Source organism: Pinus tabuliformis, chromosome J (assembly GCF_031772625.1).
Source record: "Pinus tabuliformis cultivar Carrire ecotype Pingquan chromosome J, CPIR1, whole genome shotgun sequence".
NCBI classification, from domain to species: domain Eukaryota; kingdom Viridiplantae; phylum Streptophyta; class Pinopsida; order Pinales; family Pinaceae; genus Pinus; species Pinus tabuliformis.
Window position 1 is genome coordinate 717582428 of NC_142295.1, and position 14907 is coordinate 717597334.

A 14907-nucleotide genomic window follows, 5' to 3' on the forward strand; every position below is an offset into this window, starting at 1 on the left:
AGCAATCCTTGATCTCATCTCTCCCTCCTTGGGACCATGAGCTGAGACCAAGGCATACTTGCTGCCACAAAAACATTGTTCTTGCCTTTTTACACAATTGCTAGTGTTAGATTTTTAGTTGGAAAATTTGATACCAGTTGTACTTGCATGTTTTGATCTGTTCTTGCTTAGTTTCCATAGCTATCTTTCATGATTTCCTATCTATAAACTTTTGTTCATCATGTTTCTGGTTTTTAGGTCAGATTAGGTCGAAATAGATAGATCTCTAGTTTTTTTAGCCTTTGTTCGACCAGTTTTGGAAAATAGTGTGCAGAGTACCTATAATACATCCCTACCTATCCTTTCTCCATCATCCAACCTGTTCCAGACCCTAAACCAAGATTCCTTCCCTTCGTTCGCCACGCTTTCCCAATTTGCCCTAATCTCTATATTTTTGTGCAACATTTCTTTCTCCATACTTGAGAAAATCCAACTATCTTCATCACTCATGCGCTTCATTTACCAAGTCCCACGCCTTTTAACAACCTTTCCCATCCTTCATTTCCACTTCTCCACCATTTTTCCTCCATCAATCCTCTAAAATCCTCTTTCGGCCATTCATGTAGAACTTCCTGTAGAACCCTTACAGACTTCCTGTAGGAGTTCATGTGAGCAGTTTTTTTGAGACCTAATCGCTGTGAAACACTTTGGAAGGGTGCTAGGGACCCCTTACGCCCTCTTCTCACCTTCCCAACCTCTTGCAATTGCCCACTCCATTTCCTTTCGCCAATCAACCTATGCACAGTCAAAAACAATTAAAGCACATGCATAATAATACTGCAAGATTACTCAAAAATACAAAAAGAGGTTTCTTTCCAGATTTTACTTCAGAAGTAGCTTAGTCACATGCATTTTACCTTTACAAGAGTCAATGGCATCTATTTCCGCAGCTTTCATCTCTTTTCTTGCACCAGTAAGATTAGTCAGTAAAACTAGGGTTTGTTAGGGTTTGTGTTTCCTTTCAGCTTTCATATTCTTTCTACAAGTAGACTAGCCTCTTTTGAGTTAGCTTTCATCCATCACAGTTAAAAGCTTCTTCTAAGAGCTCATAGAAGTTGTCTTAAGCTCCTAGCGAACTTGTGCCAGCTGATCAAGTGACAGCCCGCGGCAAGAGCTAGTACTTGTGCATATAGCACCGTTGCTTCCAAGTTTATTACGAACAACCGGGTTGATAAAAGTAAAGAAGGGAGTCCCAAGAGTTGCAGCATTATTGCTGCAATACTGGAGCCCACCATCTTTTTTGGCGCCATTGCCGGGGAAGCGTCAGAGTATTTGTGATTGTTGCTTTTCTTCTATTCTCTACTGCAACCTTCTGCTAAGTAGTTTATTTCAGCAAGAGTATAATAGTTGTTTCATTTCCATTCTGCAATTTTATTTCCACAAAGGTAGATTAGATATTTCCTGCTTTCATAGATTAACATTCCCTTTCCGCAATTTCAATTCTACAAGCGTAGATTAGCATTTCATTTCTACAATTTCAATTCTACAAGCATAGAATAGCATTTCCTTTCCGCAATTTCAATTCTGCAAGCGTAGATTAGCATTTCATTTCGGAAATTTCATTTCAGCAGCATAGATTAGTCATTTCCTGCTTTCATTTCAATTCTGCAAATTTCAATCTAGTAAGGTTTATTCTAGTTAGTTGCAATTTGTTGTTCAATTCAGTTTTACAAGTACAAGCAGAAAAAACACATCAAAAGAACCAAAAATATTTCATTTCATGCCTCGTAGGAACAGAGACAATTCAGGAAAATTCTCACCCAACACCCCCACCACATCACTGAGTCACCCTTCTCTCTTCTTCGGTGGCAGTGATCCAAAAGAACCTATAGGTGAACCTCCAGAGATATACGAAGATCCTATAACAAAAGAAGAGCAAGAAAACATTCCTCCTGAGACAATTGCTGAACAGAGAAACGGTATAGGAAATGGGGAGAGAATAGAAGGCACCTTTCCCATCCGAGAGACCAATGGGGACACAAAAATGAGAAACATAAGTCCCTCAGCCTTACCTCACTTCCATGGATTGACCACTGAAGACCCTGATACCTTCTTGTTTGAGTTTGATATCCTTTGTCGAACTTATGACTATGCAGAAGACGAGCAAAAGTCGAAACTCTTTCCATCTACCCTTAAGGATGCAGCACTACGTTGGTTCATGGGGTTACCTGGAAATAGTATCACAATTTGGGCTCAGATGTAGCAAGCCTTTAACAACAAATATCGCGATTACTGTAGGTCAAAGGAAACAACGGGAGAAATCTTTCGGATGACCATGGGAAGTGATGAATCTTTAGAAGACTATGAAGAAAGGTTCCAACTCAGTTATAAAAGCGCCAGGTGCACACTTGACCCTGAATCTTTGAAGTTGGTTCTGCTCCGAGGAGACCCTAAAGGCCTTCTAGATACCCTCCATTTGTTGGCTGGGGGAGAATCTACCAACTACCTTATGATGACATAAAGGCCGTGTTTAGAAACCATTCTAGCGAAACCCGAAAAAGAGGTAGGGGGAGTCAAATTTCAGCCAGCACCACCTTTTCCAAACATGAGTTTGCAAACCAAATGGAAGACCTTAAAAGTGAGGTGAGATAGACCATTTCCATGCAAAATGGACACCTTCTGAATCCAACAGAAGCAAGAGGAAGCTGAGAGGGCTTTGGTCATCTTTTGTCCCAGATGTACAAGGAAGCATCCTAGGAACGAGTGCCCATTGCACTCCATAAAGGTATGTTTCATTTGTGAGGTAGACCACCCTACAAACCAGTGCCCAACCTTACCTGGACTTAAAGCTATGTACCAAGGGGCTGAGGGAGCCACTGAACCACTCTACTTCCTGAACCAAAGGAGGCCAAATGGACCCAGACCTTACCAGCAGGGGATGCAAGGAACATCCCAAACTTATTACAACCCCAACCAATCCACTCATATACCTTCTTGGGGTCCCCCTGGTCATCCTTCCTGGTTCGCACCCCCTCCTTGGTCATACCCATCTCAATACCATACTCAACCTGCTACTCATTCATTTCATTCTCATGTTCAGCCACAACCTCAGTGGAATGCACTTCAACAGGGGTGGAGGCCCCAGTACAACTCTCCTCCCACTCTTTTGCCTCCACCACCTGCTCAACCACAACCATTACCTCCTGCTCCTCGAAGACAACCCCAGATGCCTGCTCAACCGAACCCGAACCCCAATAACAGATAGTCCTAGCAGGTATATTCTGGAGAGACAACATGCCATACCTATGCTGTGGAGATTCAGGAGATCAACCTATGATCTGGGAAGGTCCTCCCAGATAGCCAACCTCCTCCTAAGGAGGATGAGGAAGAAAAACAGGAAAGTGAACCCAAAGCCATTCCACCCTTTCCTGAAAGACTAACTGGAACCACGCAACCAAACCTAGAAGAGATTGAAATTCTGGGAGAACTTAAATAGTTATGTGTAAAAATACTACTTCTCCAAGCCATAAAAGATGTACCAATCTATAACAAATTGATCAAAGAGAAGTGTTTTAGGCACCCAAGCAGGCGCAAGAGAGATGGCCCAACTATCAATGTCATAGGACAACTATCCAACCTGATGTTGGGACAAGTAATCTGTCCAAAATATCTAGACCCTGGGTGTCCTGTAGTCGATGTCCACATCAATGGCACCATAATCCCCCACACCTTGATCGATCTAGGGGCTGCCATTAATGTGATGACCAGGGACACTATGCTCAAACTCAACCTTCAAAGTTCCCTAAGAAAGAGATCGACAGTACTACAGTTAGCAAACCGCTCCACCGTGACCCCCAAAGGGATTGTGGAAGATGTCATGGTCTTCGCTGATTCTTGAGAGTACCCTGCAGACTTCTTGATCCTTCAGCCAAAGGAAAAACTCACTGGATACCCCCTCATTTTGGGAAGGCTTTGGTTAGCTACTACAGATGCTTACATCAGTTGTCGAGCTGGGAGCATGACTATTAAGAATGGGCCTATGTCCAAACAGCTAGTCCTATATCCTCCAGCCCAACCTCTGCTAGAACATGACTTACCTCTCTGGTTGGAGGAGGAAGATGAGGATGAAGTCTACTCTGCACCATTGTGCATAGTGGAAGCCACCAGGGGAGGTCCTCAAACCGAGGATGACCTTATTGAAAATTTGATTCAAAATCCACCTCCCAGTGTGTTTCCATTAGAAGAGTTAGTAAAAGACACCCAAGCCAGTGCTTTAGTGGATCTCTGTGTGACTGATCTGACCTCTCCCCGAGTTAAGAATGTGGAATTTGGCCCTGAAAGGATGTTGAAGATCAACTCCTCCCTATCCCCCTCTCAGGAGAGGGAGCTGTGTAGCTTATTGAACTGCCATTTGGATGCTTTTTCTTGGAGCTATAAGGAGATGAAAGGAGTCCACCCTTCAGTCTGTACCCATCACATTTAAATTAAAGATGATTGTAAGCCAGTCAGGTAGCCTCAGAGGAGGATGAATGATCCGGATTTAGACAGGAACGCAATAAATTACAGAGATAACCATAAATACAGAGATGCGATAACCATATACACAAAGATGCAGTCGAAATAATACTTCATTTCATTACCGTAAAATACTGAAATATGCTTACAAACAGAAATGGAAAGAAACCAGCTAGGGCGATGGTAGCTTATCTCTGAGAAGGGATGTGGTGGCTACATGCCTCTGAACTATTCCGAACTGAGTTACAATGAGGCTCGAAGGCCTATTTATTGTTGAGAAACAATGGAAAACCCTTCACATTCCAAAACCTAACCCTAGAAGATGAAACGCCAAATTGTGGGCCCCGTTTGGGTAAATTGGTACATCAATTTCCCGGGGTCGTAACTTTGGCATACGATCTCCGTTTGACGCGCACGATAGCTCGTTAGAAAGATCTATCCGAGTACTACCACTTTGGGAGGCAACATGGGTCCATGGACCCATGTTGCCCCAGATTCCCTAAAAAACGTCGTTTAGGGCCTCAAAACGGCTCCGGAAGTTCAGGACCCGAAAAACTGCTAAAAATAGTAAACTGTGCTACAATTTAGGAAACTGAAAGAGCTGAAAGAGACAGTTGCGGGGGTCCAAATGGGATAGGTGCGTGGCCACCAACATCCACCTGGATCATTCCTCCCCCCTTAGGAAGCAATGGTCCCCATTGCGTTGAGTTCCTCCATCTGCTGAACTTGTCCTGCAATCTCTGATGTGTCCAGTGATGGTGGGAAGATGGTCGACGATGGTCCACATTGAACATTCGGTGCAGGCGAAGGAATGGAGGAATGATGTGCCCCAAAGCATTGTTCCCCATAGCCTTGGTACTGCTGTAAGGACCATGTCGAAGTGGTTTGAGCTTTTGATGGGTTCTGGTAAGGCGTTCTTTCTGTCGATGCCACCAGACTTTGTTGCCCACCTGAAACTTGTGTGGTACCCATGTGGGTGAGGAGAAGTTGTTCCTGTGTTCTGTCATGACCGTATCCCTTTGCTGCTGCTGCTGTGTAGAGGAACCCTTTGAAGGGGTCATGGATGTAGCAACAATCTTCCCTTTACTTTGGGAGTGGACCAGACAGATGAATTTCCTGGTCTGTGATATGAGCTTGCTGCCTTTCTTGGTAGTGATCAAAGATGTGGCGGTAGGTGGGGCTACCTCTGGTATCCTGTATAATGAATTATTCAAAGAAATAATGATAGCACGAGGCCTGGACTCATACACAGCATGTCGCCTCCACAAGTATGGTTGGCCTAATAATACATCACAAACATCCAGAGGTGTAACATCACACAATACCTCGTCTGTGAAGGGCTTGATGTTGTAGGGAAGGCGGCATTGCTGGCGAACTTTGATATCTCGTCCTTTGTGAAGCCACCCGATACTGTATGGCTGTGGGTGTGGTGTAGTCGGTAGGCCCAACCGCTTCACGACCTCTGCTGAAACGAGGTTCTTTTGGCTGCCACTGTCAACAATGAATTCTAGCGGCGAACCCTTCACCCACATCTGTGAGTGGAAAAGACGCTCCCCTTCCTTTGGATTTTCGGGCTCATCTTTCTGGATCTTGGCAGTGGCAACAGTGGCGCTGGGATCCGCATCAATGATCTGCTTCCCTTTTCCATTCCCCTTGTCGTGTTCTGGCTCAGGGTCGGAACATGCATCTGATTCGGAAGCCTTCAATTCGGCCACCAGCGACTGCTTGGTCCGACACTCACTTGTGTTATGAGTGGGACTCTTGTGGAACTCACACCACTTTCCTGTGTCCTTCTTCGGCTTCATGGTGTTGTTCTTTTCTTGCGGCTTCGATGGGCTGTTTTGGGTCACCCCGCCTTGGCTTTGTCCTTTGGGCTTCAGATTTGCAGATCCAAAGTCTCGCTTCTTCTGTTTGAACTTTTGCTCGATTTTGACAACGTATCAGTATGCTGTGCCGAGTGAGGAGATGTTCAAGAACACCATCTCTTCCTGGATGTATTTGTGCAGGCAGCCACGGTATTTGAGTACCAGATGCAGCTCAGAATCTTTGATGCCCAACTGTGTGCGAAGGGTATGAAAAATGTTTGTGAACTCCGACACATCTTGGTCTCGTCCCTGCCGCAGTGTGGTCCATTTGATGTATTTGTCCTCATAGCTGCCGACAGGGTAGTACTGCTCCTTGATGGCATCCCGGAAGTCATTCCAAGTGGGTGCGGCTGAAAATAGTGAGCCTGTACTTTCATCCTTCTGCTCGCAGTAGGTTTCCCACCAGTCCTTGACGTGGGGGGCTGCTTTGAGAAGAGCGAAAACAATCTTTTCCCGACTTGAAAATTCGTGAACAGAAAAATACCCATCTAGCAGATTTAACCATTTATCTACGGCATCTGCGTCTATTTGACCCTCGAAGATGGGGATTTCAAAATTGACTTGTACCTTAAATGGTGTGGCATTTCCAGAGTCGCTGTTGGAAGCCGATGCGTCGCCTCTGGGTAGCCGCTGAAGTATCTGCGCAAAGCTATCCATCATCGCGTTCCTTTGTCGCTCGAGTGCTTCTTCGAGCAAGATTTTGATGGGATCTCCTGCCCCCTCGTCTTTCTTCTCGTCCGCCATGGGAGGCCGTCGGGATTTGCGAGGATGGTCTTACAAAGGTTCGACCAGTTCAAGCCCTAACTCCCTATATCCCGACCTCGTTGGGGACATGCAAAGAAAAACAGAGAAAAAGCAGACCGCTCTGATACCACTGATCCGGATTTAGACAGGAACGCAATAAATTACAGAGATAACCATAAATACAGAGATGCGATAACCATATACACAAAGATGCAGTCGAAATAATACTTCATTTCATTACTGTAAAATACTGAAATATGCTTACAAACAGAAATGGAAAGAAACCAGCTAGGGCGATGGTAGCTTATCTCTGAGAAGGGATGTGGCAGCTACATGCCTCTGAATTGTTCCGAACTGAGTTACAATGAGGCTCGAAGGCCTATTTATTGTTGAGAAACAATGGAAAACCCTTCACATTCCAAAACCTAACCCTAGAAGATGAAACGCCAAATTGTGGGCCTCGTTTGGGTAAATTGGTACATCAATTTCCTGGGGTCGTAACTTTGGCATACGATCTCCGTTTGACGCGCACGATAGCTCGTTAGAAAGATCTATCCAAGTACTACCACTTTGGGAGGCAAAATTGGTCCATGGACCCATGTTGCCCCAGATTCCCAAAAAAAATGTCGTTTAGGGCCTCAAAACGGCTCCGGAAGTTCAGGACCCGAAAAACTGCTAAAAATAGTAAACTGTGCTACAATTTAGGAAACTGAAAGAGCTGAAAGAGACAGTTGCGGGGGTCCAAATGGGATAGGTGGGTGGCCACCAACATCCACCTGGATCAATGAATCCAGCCCACAAGGACATTGTCAAAGAAGAACTGCAAAAGTTGCTGGATGCAGGATTCATCTACCCCATCTCTGACAGCGATTGGGTTTCTCCTTTGGTTCTTGTTCCCAAGAAGAACGAGAAGTGGAGAATCTGTGTAGATTATCGAGAACTTAACAAAGATACCAAGAAGGACCATTTCCCTTTGCCTTTCACATATCAAGTGTTAGATGGCCTAGCAGGGAAGAAGTTCTTTTCCTTCCTAGATGGGTTTAGCGAGTATAATCAGATCCAAATTAGCTCGAAAGACTAAGATAAGACCACTTTCACTTGTCCATGGGGTACCTTTGCCTACCAGGTCCTTCCCTTTGGGTTATGCAATGCTCCTGCCACTTTCTAGAGAGCAGTACTGAGTATATTCGCTGAGCTGATTCATGATTCGGTGGAAATCTATATGGATGACTTTACTTCTTATGGGTCCAACTTCCAAGAAGCATTGACTAACCTGGGAAAAGTTTTAACCAAGTGTATTAAAATGAACCTATCCCTCAGTCCTGAAAAATGTGAATTCCTAATGACTGAAGGGACCGTGCTATGTCATACAATTTCTCAGCAAGGATTACAATTGGATCCCAACAAGATCATTATCATCCAAAGGGTTCCACCTCCTCAAAAGGTAAGAGATGTTCGTAGTTTTCTAAGCTTAGCAAGATATTATAGAAGATTCATTAAAGATTTCAGTAAGCTAGCCTCTCCATTGTTTGGTCTTTTGGGGAAAGATGTTGAGTTTACATGGACTGACAACTATCAAGAGGCTCTGAATGTGTTGAAAGGTAAGCTGGTAACTGCCCCAATCTTGAGAGGTCCAAACTGGGCCCTACCTTTCCACATTCACACAGATGCCTCAAACAAAGTCATAGGAGCAGCCTTAGGACAAGTTGAAGAGAAGCTACCATATGCCATATATTTTGTTAGTAAAAACCTATCCAAGGAAAAGTTAAACTATACTGTAACTGAGAAGAGCTCCTAGCTATAGTCCATTCCCGAAACAAGTTCAGACACTACATCACTGGTTATCAAACATTCGTACACATTGATCATGCTGCAATTAGGTATCTGATGAATAAACCTGATGTAAATGCTCGTATCATTAGATGGTTACTTTTATTGCAGCAATTTGATTTGACCATTATTGATAAGCCAGGTAAGGAAAATGTTGTTGTTGATTTTCTGTCTAGACTAGATTTGCCTGCAGGTGAAGAAGGGATGGTGGATGATCAAATGCCAGATGAACACCTGTTTTCTATTTCAGTACTCTCTCCATGGTTTGCTGATATAGCAAATTACTTGGTTTCAGCACAGTTCCCGCCACACCTATCCTCAAAAGAGAAGAGCAAGATCGTGAGGAAAAGCGCCCCATTCACTTGGATTGGGGGAAACCTATTTAAACTTGGCCCAAATCAGATTTTGAGGCGTTGTGTCAAGGAGGAGGAAGTCTTTGACATCCTCCTAACCTGTCATGATGGGCCCTGTGGAGGCCACTTTGCAGCAAAAAGAACCTCCTTCAAAATTCTACAGGCAAGCTACCATTAGCCCACTCTTCATCAAGATGTCAAGAGATACATTAGCCAATATGACCGATGTCAAAGGATGGGGAAACCGACTCCAAGGGATGAGATGCCCCTCCAACCTCAAGTGACTTTTGAGCCATTTGAGAAGTGGGGCATGGACTTTGTGGGTCCTATCAACCCTTCTTCAAAACAGAGGTCTTACATCATTGTGTGCACAGATTACCTAACAAAGTGGGCAGAAACAAAGGCAATCAAAGCAGCAACAGAAGAAAAGGTAGCTGAGTTTTTTAGGGAAAATATCTTCTACAAGTTTGGCTACCTAAGAGAATTAGTCATAGATCAAGGAAGTCATTTTACCTCTAACTTGATTGAAGACCTGCTCACTCATCACAAGATCAAGCACAGAACTTCCACCCCTTATCATCCACAAGCAAATGGATAGGTGGATGTCACTAACAGAGCTTTGGAAGAGATTTTGACTAAAGTAGTGAGAAGCAGCAGAAAATATTGGGCAGATCGCTTGGTTGAGGCCACCTGGGCCTAAAACACTACTTGGAAAACTACAATAGGTTTCACACCCTATGAGCTAGTCTATGGGAAGAAGGCTTTGCTTTCCATAGAATTTGAATATAACACATTGAGGTTGGCAGCTCAGCTGGACCTAGATCTCAGCCATGCACAATAGGAAAGATTACTGCAGTTGAATGGACTAGATGAATAGAGAAGGCAGACCCTTCTCCACTCAGAGGTGGTCCAACTTCAAAGAAAGATATGGCATGACCGGCACCTTAAAGGAAAGCAATTTCATCTAGGAGATTGGGCGCTATTATATGATTCAAGATATAAGGATTTCAAAGGAAAGCTGAGGACAAGATGGCTAGGACCATATACAGTGGAGAAATGCAATGAAAATGGTTCAGTACTTATCAGGACCATCAATGAAGAAGCCATCCCCATGCTCATCAATGGGCATCGATTTAAAATCTATAGGAAGCCCCTTTCTAAGCAGGAGTTCATTGAAACTCTAGATAAATCAGTGTTGGTAGTGGAGCAGGCCCCTGTCTCCACTCCACCCACACCTTGAACACAAAAAAAAAAAAACCAAAAAAAAGGAAAAGAATAAAGGACCCTTGGGTGAAAACCTTTGGGAGGCACCCAAGGCAGACAGTGAGAGTGAAAACCTTCTAGAGGTGCCCCAACTGTCTCAGACTAAAAAAAAAAAAAAGAGAAAAAGAAAAATAAAAATAAAATTTATGTTGAACAAATTGCAGGTTGCAGGAAGGACATTGCAAGTTAGGAGGATCACACAAGACAAAGATAGAGGTTAGCACCAAGCTGCAAGCATCCCTCACAATCCATTCCTCCATGACCACTACCCTTTCCTAAGATTTGGTCTCATTCAGGCTAAGATTTCACTTTCTACAGGAAGTTTTGTGTCTTCTACAGGAAGATCCTGTAGAACCTACAGACAAGCCAAAATCGATCTTAGAAGAGGATCCGAAGGTTGGGAATATACCTATGAGGCCTATAAACCTCCCTACTTCCATCCATCGCCATATGTCGCCTTTTTCCATCTCTATACACCTTCATTGCACTCATTTTTTTCCTGCACAGTCACACACAGAAATCCTGTTTTCTTCATACTACCAGCAAAAACGTTTTAATGACAAATCAAGCAACAGTTTTTCACTCACCATACCTGTTACCCTCCATCTAGACTCCTCATTAGCTGAGACCCTCGTCAGCAGTATAGCCCTGCTCATTCCATCTTGCATTCCAGGAGGAGAAGCAGCTACAGGACATCCTACAGAAATCCTATAGCAGCTGATCCTTCTGAAATACATACTCCAGAGACAGGGACAGCAAATTATGGCAGAAGAAACATGCATGGAGCTCTACTTGAACGTATAAACATCAGCAATAGCCGAGGCCAAGCATGCAGTGTGCATGCAGCAATAGCAAACGAAGGAATGGGTTCCAAAACCTGAAATCTGCGTAACACGGCCGCGACCACGCAGGTAAGTGCCTAAACTCATTCTTCAATTGCATAAATTATATTTTAAAGCTGCATGATTATGTGAATGGTTCGGATTGAGTGGAATCAATGTCCAATCAACTAGCCACCCTTGGACAGGTACACATCCCCGTGGAATCCCAACGAGCTCCGTTAAATTCAAAACTGTCGATTAGATATGCAGCCAGTACGTGTGGAGTGTCCATTCAGGAAGAAATCATCAGGACTGGTAGTGATGGCGGTGGGTAACAGGAGAAAGGAGGTGATGGTGGTCAAAAACATGTGGAAACATTATGGTTGTGACGTCGGATCAATGGTCCGATCCGGCCACCTCATCCCCTCACCATGAATCACGCCGCATTTAAAAGACGCTCAGTTGAAACATGCACCACCCTCTGTTCATTCTACACTCACAACGTCCTCGACTAGAGTACGCATCCACCACGTCTAGAACAGCTAACCAGACATCCTCCACCAGTTTTTCTGCTTGTTTTTGAAAATATCCCGCCTATCGAGCTCTGTCGAAAGCATAGTTTCATTCTATAGGAACCGGGAGCCTTCTACAAGAAAGGCAGAGAACAGCTCTACGGAAGGGAAACCCGAAATTTTTGTCGAATTTCAATCTCCAAACTAGGTAGGCTCGAGAAAACTCCTCTATGCATGATTTGTTTGAGCACGGTGGTAAACTGAACATGGCAGTAGATTGAAAAAATAAAGCGGAAGTCTGCCTGTGCATTGAAAAAGTGAAATTCTGCCTAGATATTTCCCTGAGTCTATGCATTTTCTTTTTCTCTCTGCATTTGAAATCTCCCCATCCTCTTTCAAAATTCTCTTGTAAGAAAGATACATGTAGAAATAAGGGCCAGCTTATGTGAATGTGTGAAAAAACAAATATGCCTATTTATCTATGTGCTGAGAAAAGAACCGGTGCCCTTATACTCTATTTTGTAAAAAAAAATCTTTTCATAAACAGACAATCAAATTCTGGGTGATAGCAATCTTAAAACAGGAGAATTATTGCTACTTGATATTGTAAGGAATACACGAGAAATTCCTTCTTGGGTTCAAAAGAAACTGGATTCAGCTATCCTCTGTTGCCTTGATTGACTGTTTGTTTTCCTGAGCATTTTCCTTTCTGGTTAAAATGTAAAAATAGCACTCAACACCATGGCAGGAGGATTCATAAGGAGATAACCCTCAGACTCTAGCAAGTTGCACGAGCACCCTGAGGTGGTGGACCTTTTCACTCGGGCAAATTGGATATCCTTCTTTGACAAAATTCAGGTCTGTGATGAGGAAATAACTGAAGAGTTCTTAATGTCCCTGAGACCACATTCAAAGACACATGCCATAGTTAGTTTTAGGGGTTTGACCTTAGAACTTACCCCTGAGCTCATCAGTAGAATTACTGGTCTACCATTGGGGCTCCCTTGGAGCAAAGAAGAGAGATCATTAGGCCAAGTTGCTAAGAAAACATTTTTTCTACCTGAGGAGCATCCTGTAGAAGACAAAAACGGAGTTAGAAGGACAAGCTTGCCTCCTCCTTGGAGTGAAGTTAGTTATCAAATTATGAAGTATATCACGTGTGAAGGGAGGTTTAGCATCATCTATGGATATCATTTCAGGTTGTTACATGAATTAAGGCATGGGATGGACTTGCCTCCAGCCAAGAAACTAAGCATCCCATATTTCCTTCTTCAGTCCTTAATTGAATGTGGTACAAAGCTAAATGAAGGGATCCCAGATCAATTGGCCCACCATGGGCTCATCAAACTGTTGGTGGAAGATGCTTTACACACCTATACTATTCCCATAGCTTGGGAAACCTTCAAAAATATGTCCATGGATGATAACATTAGAACTTTGGCTGAGAACATCACCCCATCCAGCAGTGAGGAGGGGGAGGAAACTGAAGAAATTCATAAGAACAATGATGAGGGAGCACAGGACATTCAAGCAGATGGCAAAATAGAGGAAGAACAGAAAGAAAAAAAAGAATTTGGAAAGACTGTTGAACCTAAGACAACAAAGGAGAAAACAACAAAAACAGAGAAAGGGAGAAAGACAAAGGTTGGGAAGAAAAATGCCAAGAAAGCCCAAAAGAAGACTGCCATAGCTAAGGCAAGGACCCAGAAAGAAAAGAGAAAGACACACCCTAAGATATCAGTCATACAGACTAAAACAATGAACACAGAGGTTTCTACAGGAAGTGAGGGAAAAGAACAGCAATGAGAGAAATCCTCTGAGATGTTGGCAAGGGAGGCAGCAACTGTGCTTGTTGCGTTAAGCACCCCTACAAAACAAAAAGGAAAGAGAAAAAGGACCTCCATGTACTTCAAAGCCAGAAAAAGCACAAGGATCAAAGTAGGCAAACCTCAGCCACCGTCCAAGGAACCGATTGTCATTGAGGACTCACCCACTAAACAGAAGGAAGAGTCTCCTTCCAAGATATCCATTACCTATGAAAGAGGAAGCCAAAAAACCTCTACATGGAAAGAGAAAATTAAGTCGATGGACTCAAAGGCAGCTCTACAGGAAGCTGCAACATCTCTATAGGAAACTCTAGCCAAGTTAAAAGAGACTGAGAAATTGGAAGAGAATCTAGCTAAACAATCACAAGGGGAGAGCAAAACCGAATAAATACCTGAACCTACCCCTCAACCTGATTTTGGCTCATATTACAATCTGTTAGAGGGTGGGAAAATCATCCCACAGAAATTTTCTGTACTTTTATTTTTCGAATTAGATAAAGAGAGGGCTAGAACACACACATGGATGAAAATCACCAAATCTAAGGGAGTTGAGCACATAGGCAACATGGAGGAAAAGTTAAAAGAATTATGGGGAGAATTGGCCATGGTAATGTATGTAGAAAGCTGCAAAAGCTCCAAGCTACAGGAGGAGAATGAGCTACTGAAAAAACAGTTGCAGCTACAGGAAGTCCACAAGGAAGATAGGTTGTCCATTTTGGGAGGGCAACAGCATTAAGGAGGACCTCCAGCAGACAAGGACACAACTGAGAAACAACAGAAAGAGGAAGAGCTACAAGCTAATGTGGAAATGCTAACAAAACTGCTACAAGAACAGGAATCTCGGGTAGCAACAGAAATACAGGTTTTAAAACAGCAGTTGCAAGTGAAAGAGGCCCAATTGGCCTGCATGGCCAGTTGGGCAATAGAAGCCTTACAATGTAGGCAACCTACTAAATCTTATGCATTATACCTTAAAGACCAATGATTGCAATTTCAAATTAACACACTGGCCCAAAGGGGCACCATTCCATTTTGAAATTACAATCAGTTTTTGTATTTGTGTGACAATAGCTCAGCTGAAGATAAGGCCAAGTTAGCAGAATTCTATTTACACAACTTGGCACTTCCAAACATGAATCGATGGGACCCTAATACTGCATGGGGAGATGTGAAACTCATGGCCATGGCTTCTTGGTTAA